The sequence below is a fragment of the Adiantum capillus-veneris genome, chromosome 24, assembly GCF_014529385.1.
Source record: "Adiantum capillus-veneris isolate H3 chromosome 24, ASM1452938v2, whole genome shotgun sequence".
NCBI classification, from domain to species: domain Eukaryota; kingdom Viridiplantae; phylum Streptophyta; class Polypodiopsida; order Polypodiales; family Pteridaceae; genus Adiantum; species Adiantum capillus-veneris.
This window is the reverse complement of record NC_140954.1, coordinates 50,881,680-50,908,414: the sequence shown is the minus strand read 5'-3', so window position 1 is coordinate 50,908,414 and position 26,735 is coordinate 50,881,680. Positions and strand designations below refer to the sequence as shown.

Genomic DNA, 26,735 nt, shown 5'->3' with positions numbered 1-26,735 from the left:
TTGCATACATAAATGAGGCAGCCAACAGCAGTTTTGGTAAAGAGTGACATCAGCAGGATCGCCAGCATCATGTAGACTCAACTTCAAACTTGTTTCCATGGGAGTGGCAATAAATTTCCATTCCTCAAGTCCAAACTTACATAGCAATGTCTCTATGTAACTTTTCTGACACAAGGCAATACCACCATCACACTGCTTAAACTGTATACCCAAGTAATGATGCAACAACCCCAAATCTTTCATCTTTAAAGTAGCATTCAAATCAGCCTTAAATTCAGCAATATGTCTCTCATTTGGTCCAATGGTAAACAAATCATTGACATAAAGAACCACAATGAGAAGTACATCACCCTCACGCTTTACATACAATGTTATTTCTGTTGGACGGTTACTAAAGCCTCGTTTAACCAAATGAGTGTCATCTTTCTCATACCAAGCACGAGGAGATTGCTTCAACCCATACAAAGCCTTCTTGCATCTACACACTTTGTCCTCTTGAGGAAATTAAATATAGGAGATTTTCATTTAGAGCTTTCTCTACAAAGTTAGAGATTTTTGTGGGTAGAAAAATCAGATGTAACCTTTTTCACATACTAAGGTATATAGCTTTTGAACTAGGATAAAGTGCATAGTAGAAAAATTGTGCTCTACATGTTTGTGACACAATTAAGGGCCATAGTAATACAACATAGATTTGATTTAAAAAAAACTAACCATATCAACGTCAATATATTGATACTACGATGTCATATATGTAGTATTTATAAGAAAGATCATCACAAAGTCTATGTTTATGATCCACAAGAATTTTAGTACAAAGTAAAATATTTGAATTTTTGGTATGAGGGAAGTTGAAGTCTACTCTAGCACAACGAGTCTTTATCTTGTTCGCATTATAAGTCAATTAGAGAGAGAGAGAGAGAGAGAGAGAGAGCAAAGTGAAATATTTAAATTTCTTGCATGGGATAAGTTGAACTCTACCTTGGCAACAAGTCTTTATCTTGTTTTCTCTACAAGCAATTAGAGAGAATATGAGAGAGAGAGAGAGAGAGAGAGAACGAAGTGAAATATTTGAATTTTTTGTATGAGAAAAATTGAAGTCTACTCTAGTAATGAGTCTTTATCTTGTTCATGCTATAAGAAATTAGAGAGAATAAGAGATACCCCCCCAACACACACACAAACACACATGATGATTATTGAATAGACATTTGCTTGCATTACCGTAAACCCCAATAAGAACAACAAGAACAAGATAATGACATGCGAAACACAACATTTTTCCCATAATTGAACAACATATAGATTGATCCTCGATTTTCAAATCAAGGCACCATGATTGTGGGTGAAAAAAACCTTGTGGGGACAAGGGAAAAACCCACAATATCCATATGTTGCTCGTTGTTGCATTAAAAAAATACTATCTCAAACAATACATAGAGTCAAGTCACAAAAATAATTGTCCACCAATGGAAGTAGCTATCTACTAGTTTTTCTCCTCAGGAGGAGGACCACAAACTTTCTTCTCTAAACACTCAGAGAAGACGAAGAAATCACCCTCTAACATTAGACAGTGACGTATCTCCTTTGTGCAAGCAAGCCCCAAACCACCACACGCAGCAAAGATGTCCATAACATGGTCGTCCTCATATGTGAATGTTTCTAGCAGCCAACTGTGTCAAACATAATAATCAAAGTTTAACGATAAGAGATTGCATAGAACTATCAAGATGTGTGTCCTGATTCACAAAAGTTCATGGCTAGAAAGTTACCTGTAAAAAGTCTCAGTACGCTCTGCTCCCCCTTGAATCAAATCTCCAGCTAAACTTGTATAATCACTACATGAACGAGGAGGAGACTCTGTGAGGTATCTTCTTGAGGCTGGAAAGAACTCAGGAGAAACATCCTCCCCAGCCTTTCTATCATAATGAGGTGTAATGCTTTGAGCATTCTTACGATAAAATAGACCAAGAGTGAGATCCATCACCTATGAAAGGAGAGAACAAATCACTCGAAAAGAAGAACTCTAAATTCATACGCAAGCTTCACATAGAGAAGGTAACCTCACCTGCTCACCAGTCTCTGGGTGTAAATATCCCCCATCACACATCAAAGTCCACGAGCGATGGAGCTACAAACTAAATCTATTAGCTTGCATGACAAGATATCCCCTATGAAAGGAGAGAACAAATCACTCGAAAAGAAGAACTCTAAATTCATACGCAAGCTTCACATAGAGAAGGTAACCTCACCTGCTCACCAGTCTCTGGGTGTAAATATCCCCCATCACACATCAAAGTCCACGAGCGATGGAGCTGCAAACTAAATCTATTAGCTTGCATGACAAGATCTCCCAAATGTTGTGCAAGAGACAAAGTCACCAAGAAACCCTCGTCTGCCAAGTGAACATCATCAATTTCCATGACACCAATCGCCAAGGCAGTGGAAAAGTGGTTCCACTCAGGAACAACTTTTACATTACCTACACACTCAAGTTAAAATGAAAAATTACATCATAACATTATTGCATTATATAATGAGCACGAAGCCTCCCAAATGACATAAAAAAAGTTCACCTATAGTGTGATTGTGAATACCATCAACTAACATGGACGTAAGGAAGTTTGCAAAGATCAATCTTGCCACATATTGGGAGATTTCCCCCTTCAATGCATACTCGCGCCCATCATAGATTGGGGTTTTCTTGAACCACATTTCAATACTAACACCAAACAATGATTATGGTAAGAGTAGATTATGGTAATATAACTTTTTAGAGGAATATGTAAGTCTTACCTATGCCATGCTAGGTCATCAATTGCTTCCACATCCAATGACAAAGCATCCACACATGTAATAAAATCCTCTCCTAAACATGAAAATGCAATTTTGAATTTCTTAGAATCTCAAAGAATGCTTAAAAAACCATAAGACATGTCAATGGTTAATGCAAGCAATAATTAATTAGAGTAATAAAAAGCAAATTAACAAGCAAAGAACGTCTACCTGTGGTACGTTTTGTTGGCATCCTCTCATATAGAGAACGACTCATAATAGTCTCAGAGAAGCAAGACTTTGATGCTAAGGTGGATCTTTTTGGTAGAAGAGAAATTGGAAAGATCTCCTCCTCAACATCAACATCTACAAGCGCACATTGGGAGGGTTTTTCTATAATTTTTTTACCTTTTCTTGCACGTGAGGGTGGCTTGGTGGATGGCTCAATGTATGTAGCTTGGGGTGAGATTACACCGTCATTAGAGATGGGGTTCTCTTCCAAAAAACCTTTCCATACAGAAGTTCACAAAAAAAAGATCAACAAAATTCTATTTTAACCAAAATATAGTACTTCATACAAGAGATTGTAGTTCACTTACGAGCATGAATCTCTTGCTCGCTCTTTGGGATAACACCTAGGGGATACTCCAACCACCATGGACAGTGAGAGCACTCCCAAGGTGTAATACCCTTTTCCAAGAGTGTTGACGAGAACATAGTATTCTCATCCTCTTTATCTAACCATTCTTGCACATCCTCCGGCATAGACTCTATCATCCTCAGCCGCATACAATTCAATAGCCATCTAAATGAAAATTCAATATAAAATGAGACAATAAAATACATCATGAAGCGAAATTAGTATTCAAGAAATCCAATACCTGTACACAAGACGTTTGCTTGCATGCATCACTTCAGGTAAAGAGGCATAATCTGAAGCACTCTTCATGTTTGCCATAACATGAGTATAAGCCAATGAAATATGTGTCTTCCTAGATGCCTTAAAAAAGGCCTCAAATGTTTTTGGCAACAAAGGGCCCTCCACCTCAAACTTAGCAATAATAATTGTAGCTTCACCAAACATTCCCTGCCAATAGGTCTCTCGCCTCATGTGGCGTCTAAGTTTCTTATAGTCTGCAAAATGACCTCCCTTGGAGTCCTTAACTTTGGTCAAAATCATCATGTGAAGAAGTTCTTTGCGTCTATTGAATTACAATCGTTGATCCAAAAATTAATGTTACTAATTACATTGCACATGAAAATAATAAATCAAAGTTTAAGATGAAATAAAACATACCTTTCTATTGTGATCTTTGCGGCGCACAAGCTGTATAATTTATCACGAGTGATCCCTACCATTGTTTTGTCATGCCAATCCTTGTCAAATAGCATAGTAAAAAACTCTTCACCATGTGTAGGATTTGCAATAGAAAGGTACTTATATCCGCTATCTCCCATTTTTTCTTCTTCCTTCTTTAAAGCTTCATTCATCTTCTTTTTTAAATCCTCCCCAAGAAGACCTAAAGTTCTAAGCCTTCTCTTTTCATCAGCCAAAAAGGACTCCCATCTCCCCTTCAAAGCAAAACAATTATTTAACAATGTTTTTATGAGCCATTAGCAACACAACACAAACAAATCCATGACTGCATATAAGCTTCCCATGCAGGAATTCAAGATATATTTCAAACCATCACTCCCTCCATATCTTGCCACCTCTCCATAGGCTTCCCACATGGGAAATCAAGGCATATTTCAAGCCAAAATTCATCCATAACTTGCCACCTCTGCAAAGGCTTCCCACATGGGAATTCAAGGCATATTTCAAGCCAAAATTCCATCCATAACTTGCCACCTCTGCAAAGGCTTCCCACATGGGAATTCAAGGCATATTTCAAGCCAAAATTCCATCCATAACTTGCCACCTCTGCAAAGGCTTCCCACGCGAGAATTTAGGGCATTATACAAATCGTAACCCAATCCATAACTTGAATAGACTTCCCACATGAAAATTAAAGGCTTATTTGAAAACATGGACTCATGCATAACTTGTAACCTTCAACTAAGGCACCTTCAAAGTAAAGTAGTTGAAGACATACTCATTCTCAAAGTACTTGCAATTTAAATTTTTTAAAGAAGTGTATCTATTATCCCAAACAAGTTGAGCATCATGACATACCTTCCAAACAAGTTGAGCAATCAAAATGCATGGCGTTGAGTACCATGGCACAATCCCTTGGTTATGTCTTGCCTCTAATTTAAGTTCAACCTCCATCCAAGATCTCTGCTCAGGAGTGAGATATTCCATTATGCTTGACTTGTTCGCTATACCAAACTTCTGAAACATAAATACTTCATGTGCCAAGTTGGGTGGAGCTATAGCCCGCGAGATTCTAAAAGCAAGAGTTGACGGATAATCAAATGAAAAAGCACATTACAACCAGAGAATTGACAACAATAATCCATATAATTCTTACTCGTTTGTTGTATCAAGACTCAAAATCAACTCTGCTTCCTTCTTTTTATCTATCTCAATAAATTCACAACGAACTTGCACATGATATTTTTCATCCTCAGAGTGCTCTACAAAAGAAACATCATCCAAAATAAACTTTCAAGTGCAACAATGTATATTCAAACTCAAACACAAGAGAAAAGTAGCACTTGCCTTCTTCAATTCGTCGCATCCAAGTTTTTAACATGTGGTTACCATCCCACACAAAAAACAGTTTGCCTCGAAGATCTACCCAATCACCCACAAGATTCTTTTCAAATTCTGCATTGAGTCTTTGTCATATTGGATCCCACTTCTCAATCGTATCTTCTGTCAAATGTTTTGTTTCTCCATGTCGTCCTTTAAGTGAAACAATAAAAGAACCCATTGAAGAGACATAGCCAACCCTATCAAACGTGGATGTCGACCAAGGTGCATCCGAAATTGCACATTGAACAGCATCTATAGCTATTAATCTACATAAGGGAACAAAAGGAGGTTCTGACTTTCTTTTGATATTAAATTGACTTATGACTTCATTCATCAACCATAGAGACACATTCTCCCCAAAAACCCTGTCATGCTTTGAAAATTCGTCTTCTTCATCCTGGTTATTGTTCTTTGTGTGAGTAGTTTGTGGAGTGGGAACTATAGATGGACCAATAGTATTTGGAGTGGTAGCAGTGCTATTAGAATCTCCATCTATAGACCTGTCCAAGGACCACGATTCATCATCAACATACACACATTGATTTCTTCTTTTCACAACTTCTTTGGCGGACTCATTGGTAGAATTCTTGAGGAACCATCCTCAAGTGTAACTTCCCTTCAGTCCCAGACCGTAGAGTCATACCCCTTGAACATTTCACTTCTCGTTTTCTCATGGAGCGTTTAGGAGCCATGGTAAATATCTTAAATATCTATAAAGAAAATAAATAACATAATCAAAACTTTGTTTACAATTACTAACTCTCTCTTAAAATACTATAAGTGCAAAAAAACCATAACAAATGTATAAATACCAAAGAACAAAGAAGAAGAAGAAAAGCTTGACCTTCTACTAAAAAATGAACATAAGATAAATACGTTAGATTTTTGCATAAATCAAGATGTTTTCAAGGCCATAGAGAAAACACCTTAGATTTTGGCATAAAAACTACATGTCAAAACCAATAACCAACTAGTAACATGTCAAAACCAATAACTAGCACCAAAATTTTCTCAATGGAACATAGAAATACCTCACAAATCCTTAAAATTTGCATGGATGATGACTAGATGCATGCATACTATGATTGAATTGTAAATGCAGGACAACTTCTTTGGCCTGATAGAATTGCATGTTATCGCTACAGCGGTTTTGATCATCGTAGATACAGCCTTTCACACGAGGCAGCATGAGTTTCATCATTAACCACGTCGTTGGTCAAGAAGCAGTTAAAGTAGTAGTTTGGCATTGAATCTCATGGCTGGCTCACTCCAATGTACATCAGTTTATGTGAAAAACAATGCAAATACATTTTTACTTGGCCAGATATATATATATATATATAGAGAGAGAGAGATCGAGAGAGAGAGAGAGAGAGAGAGAGAGAGAGAGAGAGAGATTGTTTCTTTCCAACGCATGGCACGGTTTAAGAAAAGCATCTCTTCTACATGAAAACTGAGTTACAACTAGCTAAAGCCTTTTAGATAGACGTCTAGAGAAATTGGAACTCACGTAACTGAACCACTTGTCAAACAACTTCTAAAATAGCTGAGCCACTTGTCAAGTAGCTACAAGAAACATCTCTGTCAGCTGTGAGCCTTCTCATGCAAGCACTGTCCAAGTGGAAACTTGCCATGGACCAACCTGCAAACCGCCCATGTGGCCGAAACCTTCTCGTGCAACAACTGGACATGTGTAAACTTGATGGATACCTGCTCATGCAAGCTGTCAAATGAGCCCTGCATGGAGCCTACACTGTCATCAGCCTGCCATATCATCAGCAAGCCTACACTGTCATCAGCCTGGAGCCTACACTGTCATCAACCTACCATATCATCAGCAAGCTGGTCACCACGTCAGCAGTTCCGTGATACACCCCTCCCTTATTAGAAGAGCAATCGAACTCAAGTACACTTGCAAAACCAACCAATAAATAAGCAGATACTGACAATCTCAACCGGACACTTCTCTCTATGGCGCAAACACCACATAAGTCATGCATTGCACACTGAACTTCACATCCTGATCAACATTTTACATTGGAATCAACCAGATGTACCAATGGACTAATGTTGAGAGATATGTAGACATCCATCTCACAACGTGGTCAAATAAACTAGAATGCTGCAGGCATTCATCGTACAAATCACATAAAATTAAAAAGTCTATCATGACTAGTACTTAGAGAGTTTGCATTTTGCTGCAACAACTCACGTGTGCATAAATAGAAGTCCTAGGGCAGACTATTGTCGTACTTACAATGTAGTACTAAAGAAAAATACACCTTCATGGCCACTATGAACTCATATCGGTTGGCCTGTTGACAAGGGAGTGGATGCTAGCTTCAGCCCCTTCAGCCCATGCTAGCTTATGTCTGTATGCACAAAATGTGGGTGAATGGCCTTGTCCAATAAAGGTTATTATGCATGATCTTCTGTGATGTAGACTGGTTATCATTGTTGAAGCATCCGGTTAATGTGTTTGAATGTGGGTGCAGGCACTCAGGTTTTGGATGTGAAAAGAAGAGAATATATCTGTTAAGAATAATCAATGCAGCAATCAACTTTCCAATGTATTTTTCTGTGGAAAATCATACCTTGATGGTAGTGGAGCCATTTGACACAGATGTAGTGCTATTATCGCCAGGACAAATGATGAATGTTTTATTGAAGGCGAATCAGCCCAAAGGCTCATGTGTAATGGCAGCCTCTGTGTATTTTCCTCAAAAGAGGATTCCTTTTCCCAAAGTCCCACCATCGGGGTGCTTCATTACAAGGAAACTGCCCTTAGCCTGAATGTGAACACATCTAGCATGCCTTTGCATGTGTTCCCATCCGCAGACAATGCGCCATTGCGACATGCTTCAGGGGGGCCACAGCTACATCACTGCTGAACCTAGAATGCCGCAAGTCCGTGCAGCACTCTGTGGCTATGCCGAGCTCGACTTATGCAGCAGATTACACTGGACGACACTCACTCCCTGCTACCTTTTCCTTCATGTTATGTGCACTTTTTGACATGATCCCTTCTTACCTAGTCTGCCTACTCAAGCAGTTCTTTTGCAAGATAGAGGCTTGCATCGAAATGAGCATGTTATTCAGTTGCTTAATCCTCACGCATTCAGTTCTTTTTTGTTCTGTTATTTTCCAACTGCATTAGGTGGTGCATGCAGTCAGTACCTTGACAGAAAGAGCAAGCTCACATTTATTTTAAAGGTTGAGGAGGCCTTCATCCAACTAGGAAGATGTCATTGCCAGGGCGCTTTGTGGTTTTTAGATGACCATGATAGGCCCCTGCTCAGAATGGTCATGTCAGAAGTAGCTTGCTTGGTGCAATCTCCGCACCAAGCGAACCATGCAAACGGAGAGACTGGAATTGCGGAGATTGCAATCTCCTTTCACCCCATCTGTTGTCTCGCCGGCAGCAGCGAATCCCACCCCCAATAAAGATTGCTAAAAAAATGAACCTAGCACAGCATCCCCTGCTCCAGTATCCATTCGTTGCTTTCCTACACCCAATGTGGATCGCTCCACGCATGCAACAGATGTTCCTTCCCCAAAAGGGCCGTGTCCGTGGAGAGAAGGCGGCCCTCCCCTATAAGAACAGCAGAGCATAGCTCTCCTAAACAATCGAATGATGCAACAGCCCCTGTGTCCCTCGACGCAGTATAGACAAGCCACGAAAATCCCGAGTACAAGCACGCTATATGTCCGCGCACGCAGGCGGACAACGCGCAGACGGATAGTGTGCTCAGTGAGTGGGGAGAAGGTGTGGAGGGAGAGATGGAGGAGGAGAGCAAATGCTAAAGTCTACCTAGTCTGCTCGCTGGTCTGCTCGCGCCATTTTTTCACAGATGAGAAGCTTTCCAAAGTTAAGGTTTTTAGTAACTTTAGGGTTTTAAAACTTGAAGATCCTCTTAATTTTAGGAAAAATTACCAAAATACCCTTCTAATTTATGGAAATTCCAAAAATACTCCTCAAATTTCAAAATTTCCCAAAATACGCTTGCTCACGATTACCTATCTTTATTATTTTTTGACAATCGAGATCCGGTTTTTAGTACTTAGCATGTAATTTGTCACAAATTACCTCCCAAAAAAATAGAATCATGTCTAAAAATAATGAAACATTTCATCTCCAAAGCGTAAATAACCGACTCCAGGTCTAGTTTTAGTATCTTGTATTGATAGTAGACAATCAGTCTTCTTATGAAAAGCTACAATTTTTTTAATCTTTGGATAAATTTACTCTCACAACCAGGGGTATTTTGGGAATTTTGAAAAATTTGAAGGGTATTTTGGGATATTCCATAAATTAGAGGGGTATTTTGGTAATTTTCCATTAATTTTATTATCAAACTTTAGATGGTAAAAAAACCTAGGTTTTTGTGAAATTTAGTGGATTTTTTTTCGTAATACCTACAAACTTATCCAAAAAAACCACTTAGTTTTTGTGTTTATATTCTTGAAAATAGTTGTATTTTGTGGAATGATCTGCATGTGTAATGATTGCGAGTCTCTTTTACCTCATAAATATATGGTTTTTACCTAACGTTATGATTGGAGAGAGGATATTAACTTATGATTGTAGCTGTCGGTATTATTTATAAAACAACTGTGAGAGGATATTAATTTATGATTGTAGACGTCGTCATTTATGATGTGGCAGTCACTCATTCTATGAAGAAGATTTGTTCTCTCTTATTGCGAAACAACTTACATTAGTAAAAAATATATGCATTCTCTTTTAACATTATGTTTTATATTTTGGTAAGAAATTTGTATTAGGCCTAGACAAGCAACTGCTTCCTTTGCCTTGCTACAGAGATGGACAGAGTAACTATCTGTGGGACACTTGGAAAAGAGACTCACACTAGAGAAGTAGAGCTTCGACACAACAAACTCTTGCTCAACAGATATTACCTTCAGTGTCTTCTTCCTCCAACCTACAAATTTACCTGTTTGAAAGCAATAGTTTACATCGGGTTGGAAAAAATGTATATCGAAACCCCTTCAGAGTGGGATATTGACGAAAATGAGCACTTTTTATTGGACTCTACTCTCTCTTATGAGTATTTCATTGAACATTCTAGTGATATGCTCTATATTACAGATAGTGGCGAGATTGATTTTGGTGCTAAGCCAGGCATAACAAACATCAACAACAGTCCATGTGCAAAAGAAGATTGTTTTGAGATAAACAATCCATCAATGCAAGAGGAAACAAATCCTGTTGATAAAAAAAAAAGATTGGACTCCAGTGATGATGACGTGCATGATTTGACAAAAAACTCCATTATCCCTTGGATTTTAGGTAGCAAAACATGTTTCAGACTACAACATCTGATAAACAATAGTAAAAAAATCAAACAGGTGACTGAACTTCCACAAGTTTATGATGGTGACATTTCCTTTGAGCTACCCCCCGTTGAAGAAGGTTGTAAGAGGATGGAAGGGATGGAGCAAAAATTTGATGGTCATCTTTGGACTAGGCCGCATAAAACTAACATGTCCATAAATTGTACTATTAGGCTTAGTTATGGCTTGGGCTCATTAGTTTGTCATAGAGTTCTTTGCCCATATTATTTGAACAACACCAAGTTCAATGTATCCTTCTTTCATGGTTACTTGGATAAGAAAGTAAGCAAAGGGCTTCTATGTGAAGACGAAAACCTACGTATCACTTGTCATTATTGCAAAAAAGTTGTTCTCTGTGAGAGTCCTTGTTCTTGTAAAGTGCACTACATTTTGCCCTCAGATCCAGAGCTTACATGAATGATGATTCACATAGGTCATCACTTGCATAAAGTTCAAGCAGGTACGTCAAGAGCCACAATAGAGAGAATACGGAAGATTGTTGCAAGTGTCTTGAAGGTGGATAGAAGCAGTGGACCAAGAAGAGTTCATATGATTGTCGCCAGACAATTATTGGTTGACGCTATTGTTCAGAGCTCTCAAATATATTGGAAGAAATGATTCCACTAGTTCAGAATCAAAGGTAAAACATTTGACATTTAGATTTTTCAGTGCAATAAGGTTATTTCAATTTTTGACTTGTTTTTTATAGATTTAAGGTAATGGTAGCTACTGAGAAAAGACAACAAGACTCGATTGTTGGGGATGGGTTTGACCACATCATGCTTTTGAAGAAAAAATGTCACTTTCCTTACTTTCATGGGAGTCGTTTCCCTGGACAAGGTGGCCCAAATGATAAGTGCTACATCTTTAAGATGTCAACAAAAGGTCCAGGGTCTGGTATAGACCTTGTCAATCGCATGCATCGAGGAGGAAATGGATATTTGAGTGCTTCTTGGGTACATTTTGATCACACTCACAGAATAGATGGATGGGCAACTATGTCATGCTCTGTCTATGATGCAAGGTAGTTTTTTTATGTGTTGCAGCATTTTGTCATTGCATCATGCAGACTTGTTGTGGCTAAGATTTTTTATTTTCTTTAGTTTGAAGGGATTGATGGTTATAGAGGTTTGTGACACCAAAGAGGAGGATACAGACACACAAGTCTTGTTTTGGAGATCTCTTAATGATGTTTTGACTCAAGAAGGTTATCCATCAGCAGACTTTGCAGGCTTTATGGCTGATGAGGCTGGAGCAAATTGGGCTATCGTGCGCACAATTTTCAATGGAGGGCCAAATAACATCATGATTGGAAGGGAAAGGTCCTGTCTCTTTCATTTGTAGCAGAGTCTACAGAAACATACTAAACAACATATAGACAAAGAAAAGTTTAGTATCCATAAAGACATGTGTGAGACTTGGCGCAAATCAAGGACAATGGGTCTATCAATGAAGCAAGCAGAATAAATTAGAAGATGGTGGTCAAATAATGTTACAAGTGAGAATATCAAGTCACTGGAGAAATGGTTCAAGTGGTGGGAGACAAGGATATCTCATTGGGGTAGCCTACACAATGAAGTATGATACAATCATGAGCCTAACTTTGACCTTCTCTATTTTTTGTTTCACTGATTCAAAGTTTTTTGTTGGTGGAATGCAGATATCTATGAGTCCTTGGGAAAAAGCTCAAATTCCTAGTACCAATTTGTCAGAGACCATTCATGCATCTTGGCTTGCTGGTGAAGGGGGTAGCAAAAAAATTTCATTGTATGATGCATGCGTCACTGATGTCATCAATGCTTACATTCAATGCACAAATCAACATGGCTATTTGACTGGTCGATACATAGGGCTTGGTCCGGATATGAAAACATATCTAGAGAGATCAAGAAATAAAGAGAAAAATCTCAGCCCACTTGCGGAGGCACATGCTCTCCAAGGAGCAGTCGCAGGCACACCATTTTATGGGCAACCTTTATTGCATGGAGACAGGGAAACCGTGCAAAGAAAGAAGGCTAGAGGGTTTGCAGAAACAGCTTCTCATAAGCCTGGTTATGTGATGGAGTCTAGACAACGAAAAGAGCACGGACGACCACGAAAGATTTTGTTTGATACGGACATGAAGAAAGAGGGACAAAAATTTGATGTGAATGCAGATTCCACGGAGATTCATGCAAATAATGACATAAGAGATGCCACCGCACCCTCTATTAGTGAATGTGTTATAGGTGATTTTGAGATTGCTGTGCCAAGGGGTCATTGGGCAATCAGACGAATGCCTCAAAATGTCTCTCCTAAGTGCCTTTTTGTGTGCTTGAAGGGAGAATATGTGAGAATGTCATGCAAAGTAGGTCTCCAGGACTTGTGGCCCCATGCTTTTGGGGAGAGAGAACTTACCAAGACTAGAGGCAACACCAATGGATGTGGTTTTGTGGCCATGATGTGCAGCACACTGAAGTTGTGGCCAAACAAGTATTGTCACCACCGGAAAGGCCAACAACTTGGCTACTAGAGAGTGGAACAAGTGTATCAAAGGAGGAGTATGTTGGTTTGCTAGGGGCAGGTTTTTTAATTAGAGCTCCTTCTCCAAAGGTTGTCAAGAAAGGGGAGACAATGGGAACCTCTAGCAAGCGCAGTAAAAAATGGAGGTCCGGTGTCTCTAAGGAGGCAAATAAGCGCATGGAAATAGGAGCATGTATGGAAGCTTGTTTTGTACAAGAGATAATTATGGTGCGTGATCGTCATGCCGTGTTCAAGATATTAACGCAAGATGTATATGATGTGCATGTGGCTATGGAGTCTTACTGTACATGCCCTGATTTTCAAGGACGGGAGAAAGCAACAAAATCTTACATAGCTTATAAGCATTTATACTTTGTCTACACACAAATTCTTGGGTTGGATGGTAAGCAACATATGATTATACATCAACCAACACTACGTGAAAGAGATCTCACTTTCATCTTCAATCAGCCCCGACGGTATACGCCTTCAAAGAAGTAGAGAAAATAGAAATGCCCAGTAGTTTGCACAATTTGTTTTGACATTTTGGTGGGTGATCTGTACACCTTGTGAGGCTCCATTTTGGAATTTCCCAGTAAAACAATCTCCTCGATGGCATGCTTTTTGGCTTGTTCTATTTGGGACCCTAAAGATTATTGCTTTTGGGAAATCTTTATTTGAAATGATGGTAGTGCTTGTAGCATGTGCAAAATTGTTTTGAGTATTTAACTTTGACATGTGCAAAAATAGTACTTTTTTGGTTGTAGCCTTGTAGGTTTCTCTACAAGAATGACATATATAGAAGTTCTTGTTGGGTTGTACTTTTTTTTAATACACTAATGCTGTTGTTCTGAAGGGATTATACATGTATCAAACTTGCAAAGATAGATAAAACTTAGAAACATCTAAGTGAACACTCTAGTTTGAGCATGCAACTTAGGAAGACCTAAACTATGTGAGAAAGCTCCAAATCAAAAGCTTTCAAAAAATTGACACTCTGTCCTCTTGTCCTTTTATGACAAAAAAGTGCAAGGCTGCGTTACATAAACTTCCTCAAATATGTCACCATTCAAGAAAGCAGTAACAATTTTTGATTGATGTACATCCCAACCAAAATGAGCTGCCAACACACATAGAAAACACACAGTAGTCCTACGACAAGTGGGAGCAAAAATCTCTTCATAATATATGCCTTTTTTCTATGCATAACCCTTTGCAACAAGTCGAGCCTTATGGCGATCGATCTCACCATTCGACTTGCGTTTCAACTTGTAAACCCACTTTGTACCAGTGGCCTTTTTGCCAGGAGGCAAATCACATAAAGTCCATGTGTCATTTTCTATAAGTGCATCATATTTTGATTGCATGGCAGCCATCCAATTTTTTGAATTTTGTGCTTCATTAAAAGACAGAGGCTCCTCAACATCATGTAAGCTAGACATAGCCAAAGCATAACAATCTGATGCATAAGATGCATGGCAAGAGCTTGAACAAGTACGACTAGACAAAGGTGCATCCAATTTACTGTCACGCAAAGTGTGCACCAGCCATTTTGGCATACCTCTAGCCTGCTCATTTTCAGCCCTTTCCTCATCAAGTACATCATGTACATATGCATCAGTAATAGGCTGATCTGTAACATTTTCAGAAACCCCCATAGGTTGTACATTTGCCTCATTGGAAATTACATTCGTATTTCCACCACTGAAAAGAGGCAACAAAGTGTCATAAATGTCCTGTGAGCTTACATTACTCTCTCTAGTACATGATAGCAAGGGCTGAACAGAATCTTCCACAAACGCTACATCTCGTGAACCCAGAATACGCTTTGTTTGCGGATGATATAACCTATAACCTTTTCTTTCAGCACTATAACCAACAAAAATACATTTGATAGCCTTATCACCCAATTTTCTGTGTTGTATTTGTGGCGTCAAACCGTATGCCAAATAGCCAAAAACATGCATGTGCTCAATAGAAGGATTTCTATCATGCCATGCTTCATATGGAGTAATAGACTGCAAAGCTTTCGTAGGACACTTGTTAAGTACATAAGTGGAACACATGATGGCCTCAAGCCAAAAAGAATGCGGCAAAGCTTGACTTTTGACCATACATCATGCCATTTCCATCAGTGACCTGTTTTTCCTCTCAGCAACACCATTTTGCTCAGGTGTATAAGGCACTGTATATTGGTGTTTAATCCCACGACTATCCAGAAATGCTTTAAATTCATGAGACGTATACTCCCCCCCTTGATCGGAACGGAGGGTGCCCATAGTACAGCTCGAGACATTTTCAGCCATATCCAGAAATTGTTTAAAGCACATAAAAACTTTGGACTTCTCTTTAAGCGGAAATACCCATGCATGACTGGAGTAATCATCAATGAAAGTCACTAAGTAAAGGTAATTGCCCAAGGACGGAGTTTGCATAGGCCCACAAACATCACTGTGCACAAGCTCCAACCTGCATGTGGCCTGAACTGAACCATCCTTTGGAAACTTAGAACGCTGCATCTTACCCTAAATACAGCCTTCACAAACATGTTTGACACGTGCTTCAAGAGGAGGCAAAGAAGAAACCATATCAGATTTCTGCAAACGCAGCAAGCTAGAAAAATTCAGATGACCAAAATGTGCATGCCAAAGTTTTGCATTTAAAATAGCCCTTGAATCTGCAATAGCATTTGCAAAATTTTTCCCACACTTGTCATACAAAGTGAGCTTATACAACCCACCACAAAAAAGGCCAGATGCAAAAATTTCATCACCAAAACTGAGATCATGAGCTGTACATCTGTCATCCACAAATTTGACTACAAGTCCAAGTCTAGCAAGTGCAGATACAGACAAGAGATTCTTGTTGATCCCAGGTACATAAAGTGCATCAACAAGTGTGAAGGAACTTCCATTTGCAGCAGTAAGCACAATCTTTCCAACTCCCTGAACTGGATAAGATGCATTGTTGGCACAAGTGACTGAATTCCCATGAGAGACAGACTCGAGAGAGGTAAACAATTCATGATGTAATATGCTTTGTAGCACCATTGTCGAAATACCACACATGTGAATCTGCAGCAAAACTGACAAGCATGCATCATGGACAACATGATTGTAAGTGCACTCTATGCTAAAAGCCCATTCTGCATCAACATCAGCGATATAGTCTCCTTTCATAGAAGACTCAACAATGGCTGCATTTGTAGTGGAACCAGCATTTGCAATGGAACCACCCTCTTTCTTCTTAGCCTCTTTGGCCTTCCACTTAGGACACGACTTGATCAAGTGATCATTAGCTTTACAATAATGGCAACGCATCTTCTTTTTACCCTTATCACCAGAATTTCCAGACGAATTGCTGCTAGCAGAAGCTTTAGGAATAGAAGTTTTGCCACTCGCAGCAGAACCATAAGAAGTGGACGCATTGTTGTTACCACCCTTTCTTTGAGAAGCAATAAAAGCCTGTTCAACTGCACGCTGCCTAGTTCTTTTTTTTTTGGAAAGTGACTCTTGCAACAACAATGTGCATAATGCATCAAACTTGACAACTTCAGGATTTCCTTGGGTCATCAGTCTCCAAGTACTAGCAAAAGTCTGGTAGGAATCTACTAGGCATCAAGAACAGTCTGCACAAGGGAACTGTCTGAAATGATTTCACCTGCAGAAATAAGTTGTTCATTGATAACCTTGACACCAGCAAGGAAAGTGTCCATATCATCTTCCTAATGCATAATCTTCGACTCTATCTCTTTACATAGCAAAGCAATTTTAGCCTCATTGCGGCTTGCATAAAGACCGGCTAGAATATCCCAAGCCTATTTTGCAGATTTTGTTGAATGGATGTGAGGAACAACGGTGCGCTTCACAGACAATGCAATCAATGCACGAGCCTGCGCATCCTTTACATCCCAACAAGCTTGTTCTGCCGTAGGCAAAACAACTCTAATAGCAGTAATCCTTGCAGCAAGACCTGCAACATCCTCAACATCACCTACATCCTCAGAACCAAGACATACATCAATGCCCTGCACAATATTCTAGATGCCCTTTGACACAAGAATGTGTTGCATCATATAAGCCCACATAGGGTAGTTGTCCCCATCCAACTTGTCCTCAGCAGCAAACATCTTGAAGACATCTGTGTTGTTGTCAGCCATGGTAAATGTTGCACTTGATGTGAAAACTTCCCAAAAATAGGAGAAATGGAGCGGGAACAACACGTGCTATATAGCAAAAACCGTAGAAGACTATGAGGCAACTGTTATGCAAAAAACGACACTGATAGAAATTCCACACAAAATGATGAAATTGCCTATGCAGACCTGCCTGTAGTGGAAACGGAGGCCGAAATGAGCCCGAATCAAAAAATCTAAGCAGACTTGGTTATACGAGCTCTCCCAAAAAATTTGTCGACCTACGAACTCTTGCCAAACCTCACTGAAATCGGAGAAAGTGAGCAGGCGTGTCCTGGAGCAGTTGGCAACTAAGCCCGGGAGGACGCAACCTGCTCTGATACCAATTTCTAGAATTAAGGTTGCAGAGAAACGCACACAGCTTGGAGAAGATGAAGGAAGCTCAAGGCACACAATAGAGAGAGTGTTACTTAGTGTGCAATGGAAAGATAGATAGCCCTACAGTGATGGGCGTATATACAATGCACGGGGGGAAAAACCTCCTAAAGAGGGAAAAATGCCCAAGCGGTCCTAGTGTGTTCACACACATCACTACCACATGTATATGGTAACAAGATGCGTGTGTGCTTCTACCGCACGTGTAGAAGGCTAGGGACTTGCCAAACACTATGTGCAAGCCACAAATGTTGCAAGCACACAATGAGACTATCCTAGTAAGTTCAAAGGGGCAATAGTGTGTCACTCACCGCTCAATGCTTGCTTGCCGTTGTGAAGGATTCCGTGTCGCGAAGAAGAGGGAGATGTCACCACCATGCTCAACGGCCTCGCCACTGCCAATGCCACTGTTATGATCGATCACTCTCTCTCTTTCTCTCTCTCTCTCTCTCTCTCTCTCTCTCAAGCATACACACACACATACACACACTCGTGAGCACATGATGGAAAACAAGGTAGAGGTAGAGAAAGAGTACTTCTTTAGCATGCACCTCAAGAATAAGGATTTTAGGTCAAAATGGACCTTTTATATGAATCTGACGCATTCACACATGGATGCCCACAGTGGCCGATCATAGCTAAAATAATGTAAAAATGAGATAAGTGGTGCTCCTCTCATCGACGATCACCTACGTACCTATAGGACCAACAAGCCCAATCATGACTTGAATAAAGTGATAAGGAATACGTCAAAGGTAATAGGGTTTTTGTAAGTGGTTAACATGTCCCCCTTCTTGATGTAGATTCCATCCTCGAAAGCTAGTGAGGTGAAGCCCATTCATCGAGGTGGAAGAGCACATGAGATTGAATGTCTTTAACTTTCTTCAAACACTACAAAATCAACCAAAAATGGCACAATAATTGCATTCTCATAGAACATATATAATTAAAAAGCATATGCAATGAAAAGACACACATATTGATTGGTAGTTCAAAATATTAAACATTTTTTTAGCAGTAAACATTAAATTGTAATATAATCAAACACATAAGCACTTGTAAAGGTCAAAAAATGAAAAAGTCTAGGCTCGCTAATTTAACGGTTGAGAGGCACTAGAGGTCAACTATTAATACCATGGGAAAGTTTCTCAATTCTCTCTGGTCAATTAAGTTGTTTAATCGTGAGAGAAAAGTATTTCATGTCGAAGGACTCACTAGAGGCTATACCTAGAAGACCTTCAACTTAAGCTATGATAAAAGAAATTGCATATGAAATCATCACCCAAATTTTTTCATTTGTTTCACCCCCCAAAGTGTTTTCCACATTGATTCAATTTCTAACGTGTGTGCCTATTTTGTATGCCTTGGGCTTTTTGATTTTCAAGGAAAAGCACCCACACTGGGAACCTCTAGGGCTCTAGTACCATAGGTGATACATGTGAGTGAAGTACCAAATCAAGTTGGATTTCTCTTTCAGCTTAAGATTTTACATTTTTGACGCTTTTGTTTTTTTGTTTGCTTGTTTTTCACTGCATTTCAATTTTATAGCTTCGAGGGGTCATATTGACACTGTTACCCTCCCTAGGCTCATCACAATAGTAAACTCCCTTTATAATAGTTAAGCTAAAGATCAAGAGGGATTAAGTCCACTAGAAAGCACTAGTACATTGCACACAATGCTTCATAATATCGGATTAAGAATTTAAAGTAGCCATTGACAATTAGGAAGGCATTTCCCATGGTATTAAGAGAAGAGCTCTAATATCTATCTTGGTCAAACTAGCTTAGTCAATCTTTTTGATTCATAAACCTAGATAAGGGACTATGACATAAAGTTATATTGAATGTAATGTTTAATACTAAGAAAATGCAATGAATATTGTGCTATCAATCAAAGTCAAAGCATACAAACATAGATGCAAATAAAAACAAGAGGCAATGATAATGGAGAAGAAACGCCTATTTGTGTTGATGATCGCACTCGATTCAAAGAGTGAACTAGACAAAGACTGCATGAAGTTCAAAATCCCAACTACTACAATGCATTCCTGTACACACTAGAAATCACAAGGAACACCTCTAGGAGGCACATCAATGGGAAGAGGCACCAACATTTATTGAACACAATCAAAACAAAATAAAGAACCCTAACCTAAGTGTTTGCACCCCCCTAGAGGGTCAAGGGAATAAAATGTTGTATAGATGGGCGAGCTCTAGGTCTAAATCCCTATCCTTGTCATCGTCAAGAAAAACAAATTCATCATCGGTGAGACCATATGTGCCATCCATGTAATCATGTAAATCTTCCTCAGCATTAGATGTACATATGTTCATTAAGAATGTCACTAGGAGTGTATAGTCATCTTGCTCAAAAGGGTAAGCTTGTGCAATCAGAGAGATGTTCTCTACTAAATAGGGACTAGTCATGGTCAAGAGACATATCATCCATTCTAATTCCTCAAAAAAAAATCACCTGCTAGTGTATCTACCAATTCCCATTCATAGGCAAGCACCTGGTAGACTATGTGAAACACTTGTGAAAGTAAAGAGAGTACCTCTCTCCCAAGGTAGGAGTGGATGACTCTAGCGTACTAGCCATATTTGTACACACAGATAGATTTTGATTAGTGTGCAAAGATTACAAGGGTCATATCAAAAGGTCGTGTCGTTGTGCATAATGTGTTATTATAAATTTTGGGTCATGTACTAGAATTTGTAGGTTTCAAGCTTTTTGTTTGATGGCTCTTGATCTTTACTTTCTTAATTTTGTTTTCTTGAGTATAGGTCTTTATATATACATTCCCTAAGATTGGGAGATTGAGAGGTCAGGGAGGAAGGTTAAGAGGGGGGGGAGCAAGTGAATGATGGATGTCAGCAAACACTCCCTCCTTCCTTTGTTGATCATACCTTTTGGAATGATGTCGTCACCTTTTGAAACCAACTTTTCCAAGTTGTAATGGGACTTTGACCAATAGTTTTTCACCACCCTAGGCATTTCATCTAGTTGCAAGGGTGGTAAAGTACTCTCCCATAATTTTACTTGAAACATTGTTTTAGGTGATGAATTTACAATGGGAGGTGCTATTCTTTCCTTTTTTTTCTATACAATTTGGTGGTAGGTGGAAGTTGCAAAGAAGTTTGTGTTTCTGTAGAAGAACTACATGAAAAGTAAGAAGCTTCATTATTTTTCTATGTTTGAGGCAAGGGATACAAGTTGTTCTTGATTGGGTAACCAAACTAGCTCCGGATCAAGTGTATAGTATTTTGTGATCTTTCCCTTCCCACGATCTTCAATCGGCTTTATCGTTACAGGATTTGACTCACATGAGTCTATAGGTGACAGGTAAGAACACAATTTACATTTAGGTACCCATATTTGATCATTCCCTTCATAATAGCCTTGGGCTTCCAATAGTCGTTTAGGAATCCAATGCAATATTTTCTTACATTTCTTGGAGCGAGTGGGGCATCTCTTACAAGGCTTCTATTTTTAGCGTAAAAAATGGTCGCTAAAGAAGCTTTAGGGACCCATTTGTATGTTTTCTTTGTTATATTACGACGATTCTTGTGTGTCTCATGCTTTGTTTCAACCACAAAAGTTGAAGCGCTAGAGGGTTGGGCTATAGGTACATATGGTTCAACCTCTTGGACATGCAATGTTTTGGATTGTATTTTCTCAAGAGGTGATATCCCAGGGACTACCCCTTGAGTGGTAGGGCTAAGAGTTGGTTCTTGTGTTGTGACACTCCCAGTTCCCCAATCAATAGTGCATTTGGTCGCTAACATCCACTTGCATCCTAGGTTTATATTGCCTTCCATAGTTCCAGCAGACATAACCAAAAAGTCTTGAGCTACGACCCCATTGTCATAATTGATAGAAGTGTAGCGGGTTCCAAAAACAATAGTTTTTTTATTGTTGATACCCTTGATCGGATGATACTCTCATATAGATATGGATTTCCTAACTAACACCACACTCCATATGATAGCAAATTATATTTAGCACCTCTGTCCCATAAGGCATTATTTAGCACTTTTCCATAGGTGCTATTTAACTCAATAGGGCATCGTAGAGGAATGTCAGAGTCCAACCAATCATACTCTATTTCAACTTGAAATGCACGTTGACTCCAAGGTTGGCATCTTGTGGCATTCTGAGGCACTTTATGGATGAGCATAAAGCCAGTAAATCATGCCAAAAATCTTGCGAACTAGCCTCATGTATATATGTGTACATAGTGCTTCAAGTCTTGGGAGTGACCATGTAAAAATTCATATACAAAGGTTTGGTTTTTTTGGGCCTATTTACAGTATTTTTGGGTTGCTTGAGTCCCCAAAATATGGTTTTCAATAAGTATTTTTAGTCGTGTTTTATAGCTTGTGAATTGGACTTGTACATCATGAGTTATGTGCATCCGAAGTGGGCCATATCAACTTAGAAAGTGGTTGCAGATGCATGTGACAAAGGCAACTGGGCCAACCTAATGATTTAAATTATAAATGCTAAGATTTAAAATTTCTCTAAGTAGCCGTAATGGGTTCCAAGTCGTGCTTTACGGCATTGCATTTGGTGGCGGCAGCAGTGCACTATGCTCCTAGAAAGTTGGTCCTGAAAGGAGATTGAGCTGAGAATTCTTTGTGAGAAGATGAGGAAGTTGGAGAAGTGAGGGATGAGGATGCCATGTGGCACTAAGAAATCCCACATGAAAAGGGGTGAGGAGAAAATGGGGGGTATATAGGACAAGTTGGGATTCCATTTGAGTTGTATCACTTGAGAGGAGCTTGGCTTGTTGGGATTGTGGATTCTTGGGAGATGGGGGTGCATTTTTTGAGTTCACATGAGGGTGACCAAGCTCCTCCCCTCTTTTTTGGTCCCCTGGACACAAGCCCCACCCCTTCCCTTGGGCCAAAAGGCACCGAATTTCCATTTCATACCATAATAGATCCCAAAACTGGACCAATTAAATGGAGCCTTCTAAGAGAGCCCTGTCCACTAAGGAGAGAGAAAAGACCTCTTGGATAAAAGATAGCAATAGGCTCCATTTTTATAGTTGCAATTCTCTGCAACACCAAAAAACTTTCCAGAGAGCTCATTTTCTAGTAGAAGAGAGTCCCCAACTTCGAATGGCTATATATCTCTCATCTTTTATCTATTTTTAGCATATGGATTCTCTACTGACATCTACTCAAGAAGATCTATGTATTTATGTCCTTGATTTATCCTAATTTCAAGTGTGATTTATTCTAGAAGGGTTCTTCAATAATATTTACAGGTGCTTATCACGGGTGGTTTCAACGGTGTAATAGCTTTTCTTTTCGATGATGTGACTTGTGCAAGGCTTTAGAGGCACTCGTTTTCCTTGTGGTTTTCATGCTAACATCATTTTGGTGCCCCCACAGAGGAGCAAGTGCTCATGTGCTCCAATTATTGTGAAATATGTATATTTTGCAGATAGAGAATGTAAAGGGGGTGAGTGATCCATCGACATCCATTGAACTTACGACGTCACATGTAAGTGTACTTGTGGCAATCGAACATGGCGGACGAGTTTCCACAGTTTCATAGATTGCCTAATGATAATGCACGGGCTTTTACTAAGAAATTGGAAGTTAATTACTTATTGCGGAGTATACTAGATCAAGCTATATTATCGCGGTTGCTGCAATATAGTTTACAGGATGAGGCAAAAGTTTGGCTACAAAATTATGAAGAGGTGGTACAAGCACAAACACTAGGGGTGGTTTTGGACTACAATCGTGTGAAGCAAGATTTTTTGGCACAACAGAGATCCATTAAAGTGCCTCATGAAGTTTGGCATGAGATTTTTGGGGTACACTCAGAAGGCTAATCAAAGTGTTGACGATTATGTCATGCACTTTACTCGTTTATGGGATAAATGGGCCCGAGCTTTAGGAAATGAAATCCCTCCAGCCATGTTAAAGAAGGAACGTTTTGTGGAAAAATTAAAGAAAATTTTGAGTCCAAAGTTGAGCTAAAAAGTCTTGCTACTTTTCAAGAAGCAGTCACCATTGCGAGGGAGAAAGAATGGAAATCTCAAAGAATTATTGAGTATGGGAGAGCGGTCCATGTGCAAGGTATTGGTGGCAAAAATGAGGAAAATCAGGTAGAGGATGGAGCCCAACCTGCTCAGAGGGTTGCAAACACTCAACAATTACAACAAAATATACAAGATATGATGATCATGATGCATGAATTACGGCTCAATGTTCTTGGAGATGGTCGTGGTTGTGGTCATGGTCATGGTAGAGGAATGGACCAGACATATGAAGCTCAACCTAATGCTAATGTGGGTCATGGACAAGCTGTCTTTAATCCACAAAGGAATTTCATCCCTACCTGTTATAATTGTGGTGAACTTGGTCATTTTAGAACTCAGTGTCCAAGGCCAATAAGGATGGGAGGTGATATGTTTCCAATTCCTCAACAAAATCCTAATAGGGATAATGATTATGCATTGGATATATGGGGAGATCAAAGTATTGAACAGGAAAATTAGGCCTCAACCTTTGGTGGTCATGTCGGTATTGTGCGGGTTGAAAGGAAAGAAGCAGTTATGATGCCCGTAGGCAAAAGAGAGAGGGAAGGCTATGCTGCTCCATGTCCTAGTTAGAAAAAAGGGAAAGAGAATTTTTTTGGAAGTAGCCAAAGTAATGGGCTCCGAGTCGTGCTTTACGGTGTTGCATTTGGTGGCCGGAGCAATGCACTATGCTCCTGGGAAGTTGGTCATCCTGAAAGGAGGTTGTGACCTGAGAATTCTCTGTGGGGAGAGGAGGAAGTTGGAGAAGTGTGGGAGGAGGATGCCATGTGGTACTGAGAAATCCCACACGGGAAGGGGTGAGGAGAAAATGGGGGGCATATAGGGCAAGTTGGGAGCCCATTTGAGTTGTATCACTTGAGAGGAGCTTGGCTTGTTGGGCTCGTGGACTCTTGGGAGATGGGGGTGCATTTTTTGAGTTCACATGAGGGTGCCCAAGCCCCTCCCCTCTTTTTTAGTGCCCTGGACACAAGCCCCACCCCTTCCCTTGGGCCAAAAGGACCGATTTCCCATTTTATACCATAATAGAGCCAAAAAATGGACCAATTAAATGGAGCCTTCAAAGGAGCCCTATCCGCTAAGGAGAGAGAAAATACCTCTTGGATAAAAGATAGAAATACGCTCCATTTTTATAGTTGCAATTTTCTGCAACACCAATTTTTTTTCCAAAGAGCTCATTTTTCTACTAGAAGAGAGTACACCCCCAACTTTGAATGGCTAAATATCTCTCATCTTTTATTTATTTTTAGCATATGGATGCTCTATGGACATCTACTCAAGAAGAGCTACATCTTTATGTCCTTGGTTTCTACTAATTTTAAGTGTGCTTTCATGCTAGAAGGGTTCTTCATAAATCTTTCTCAGGTGCTTATCACATGTCGTTTTCACAGTGTAATAGCATTTCTTTCTGATGATGTGACTTGTGCAAGGCTATAGAGGAACTCCTTTTCCTTGTGGTTTGCACTCTAACAGCATCTAATACATTGTTGTTGCTCCTTAGCCTCAGCTTGAGCTTGTATCTTTTTCAACTTTGCTTATGCCTTGGCTGCCTTTTTTTTTTGGATGGCACGTAACTCCTCTTGGCTTAAAGGATCATAGTATCTTTTAAATTTACTCACATCGAGGAATCCAATGGTTTCAACTCCACCAAGAGTTTTCACATGAATGGTACCTTGTGGGGTGATTTTGCATACTCTATATGGTCCTTTTCTCGCATATTTCAACTTTTTCTTCTCGTTAAGCACTCCATACATAAGGACTTTATCCCCAACCTTGATATCCTTGTTCTTTAAATGACGGTCGAACCATTTCTTTCTCCTATCTTTCTCCATAAGTGCATTTTGCACAGCCAATTTCTTCATCTAACCTCTCAAGGATATATCAACGCTCAATTAAAACTAAAGGGTTACCATTCCAACCTTCTTGTGAAGCTATCCGCAGACTAGGAATTACAAACTCCCATGGCATAACTGCTTCTTGGCCATATACCATCTTGAATGGTGTAAAATTAATAGCCACTTTGTAAGCAGTACAATAAGCCCATAGAGATGATGTCAGCTTCAAATCCCAATCTGTGCAATGAGCTTCCACTATTTTGATCAAAATAGAAATTAAAGTCTTGTTAGTGCTCTCAGCTTGGCCATTTTCTTGTGGATAATAAGGTGTAGACTTGTGGTGGGCTATCATGAAGTTTTTCATGATTTCCTTTATCACTCTATTTATAAAATGAGTACCATTGTCACTCACAATCTCAAGGGGACAACCATGTTCTCAAAGACAAACTTAGAAGTTGACCTTGCATCAGCCTTGTGTGTCGCCTTGGCTTCCATCCACTTTGTCACATAGTTAGTGGAAAAAATAATATATCGAGATAGAGTGTTATGAGCTGCCAAACTAATTGGACCCACAAAGTGTAAACCTCATTTTTCAGATAGTCAATTTTATAGATAAGGGCATCCTATCCTTTTGTTGTGTGATCTTGTAACGTTGGCATTCATCACACTCTTTTGCAAAAAGTGATGCATCCTTGAATAAGGTAACCACCAATAGCCTGATTGCAACACCTTTCTAGCGGTTAGTTCCCCTAAAAGATATCCTCCAGCTATACCTATGTGGGATTCTTGCAGTGTATATAAATCTCATCCTCATGAGCACAACATCTAAGAATATCGTCCTTCCCTAGCTTGTGCAGAGTTCCTGCAATTAGAGAATAAGGTTCACATTTCTTTAATAGTTTTTGAGCTATATCCTTTACGAAGCTCTTTAGATGGAAAAC

At 39.5% G+C, this 26,735-nt stretch overlaps 1 pseudogene; it reads right to left on the bottom strand.

The window, feature by feature from the left end:
* Nucleotides 1-1,784: 1,784 nt before the first annotated feature.
* On the bottom strand, nucleotides 1,785-8,971 carry LOC147426364 (uncharacterized; annotated as a pseudogene).
* Between the last annotated feature and the right edge of the window lie 17,764 nt (nucleotides 8,972-26,735).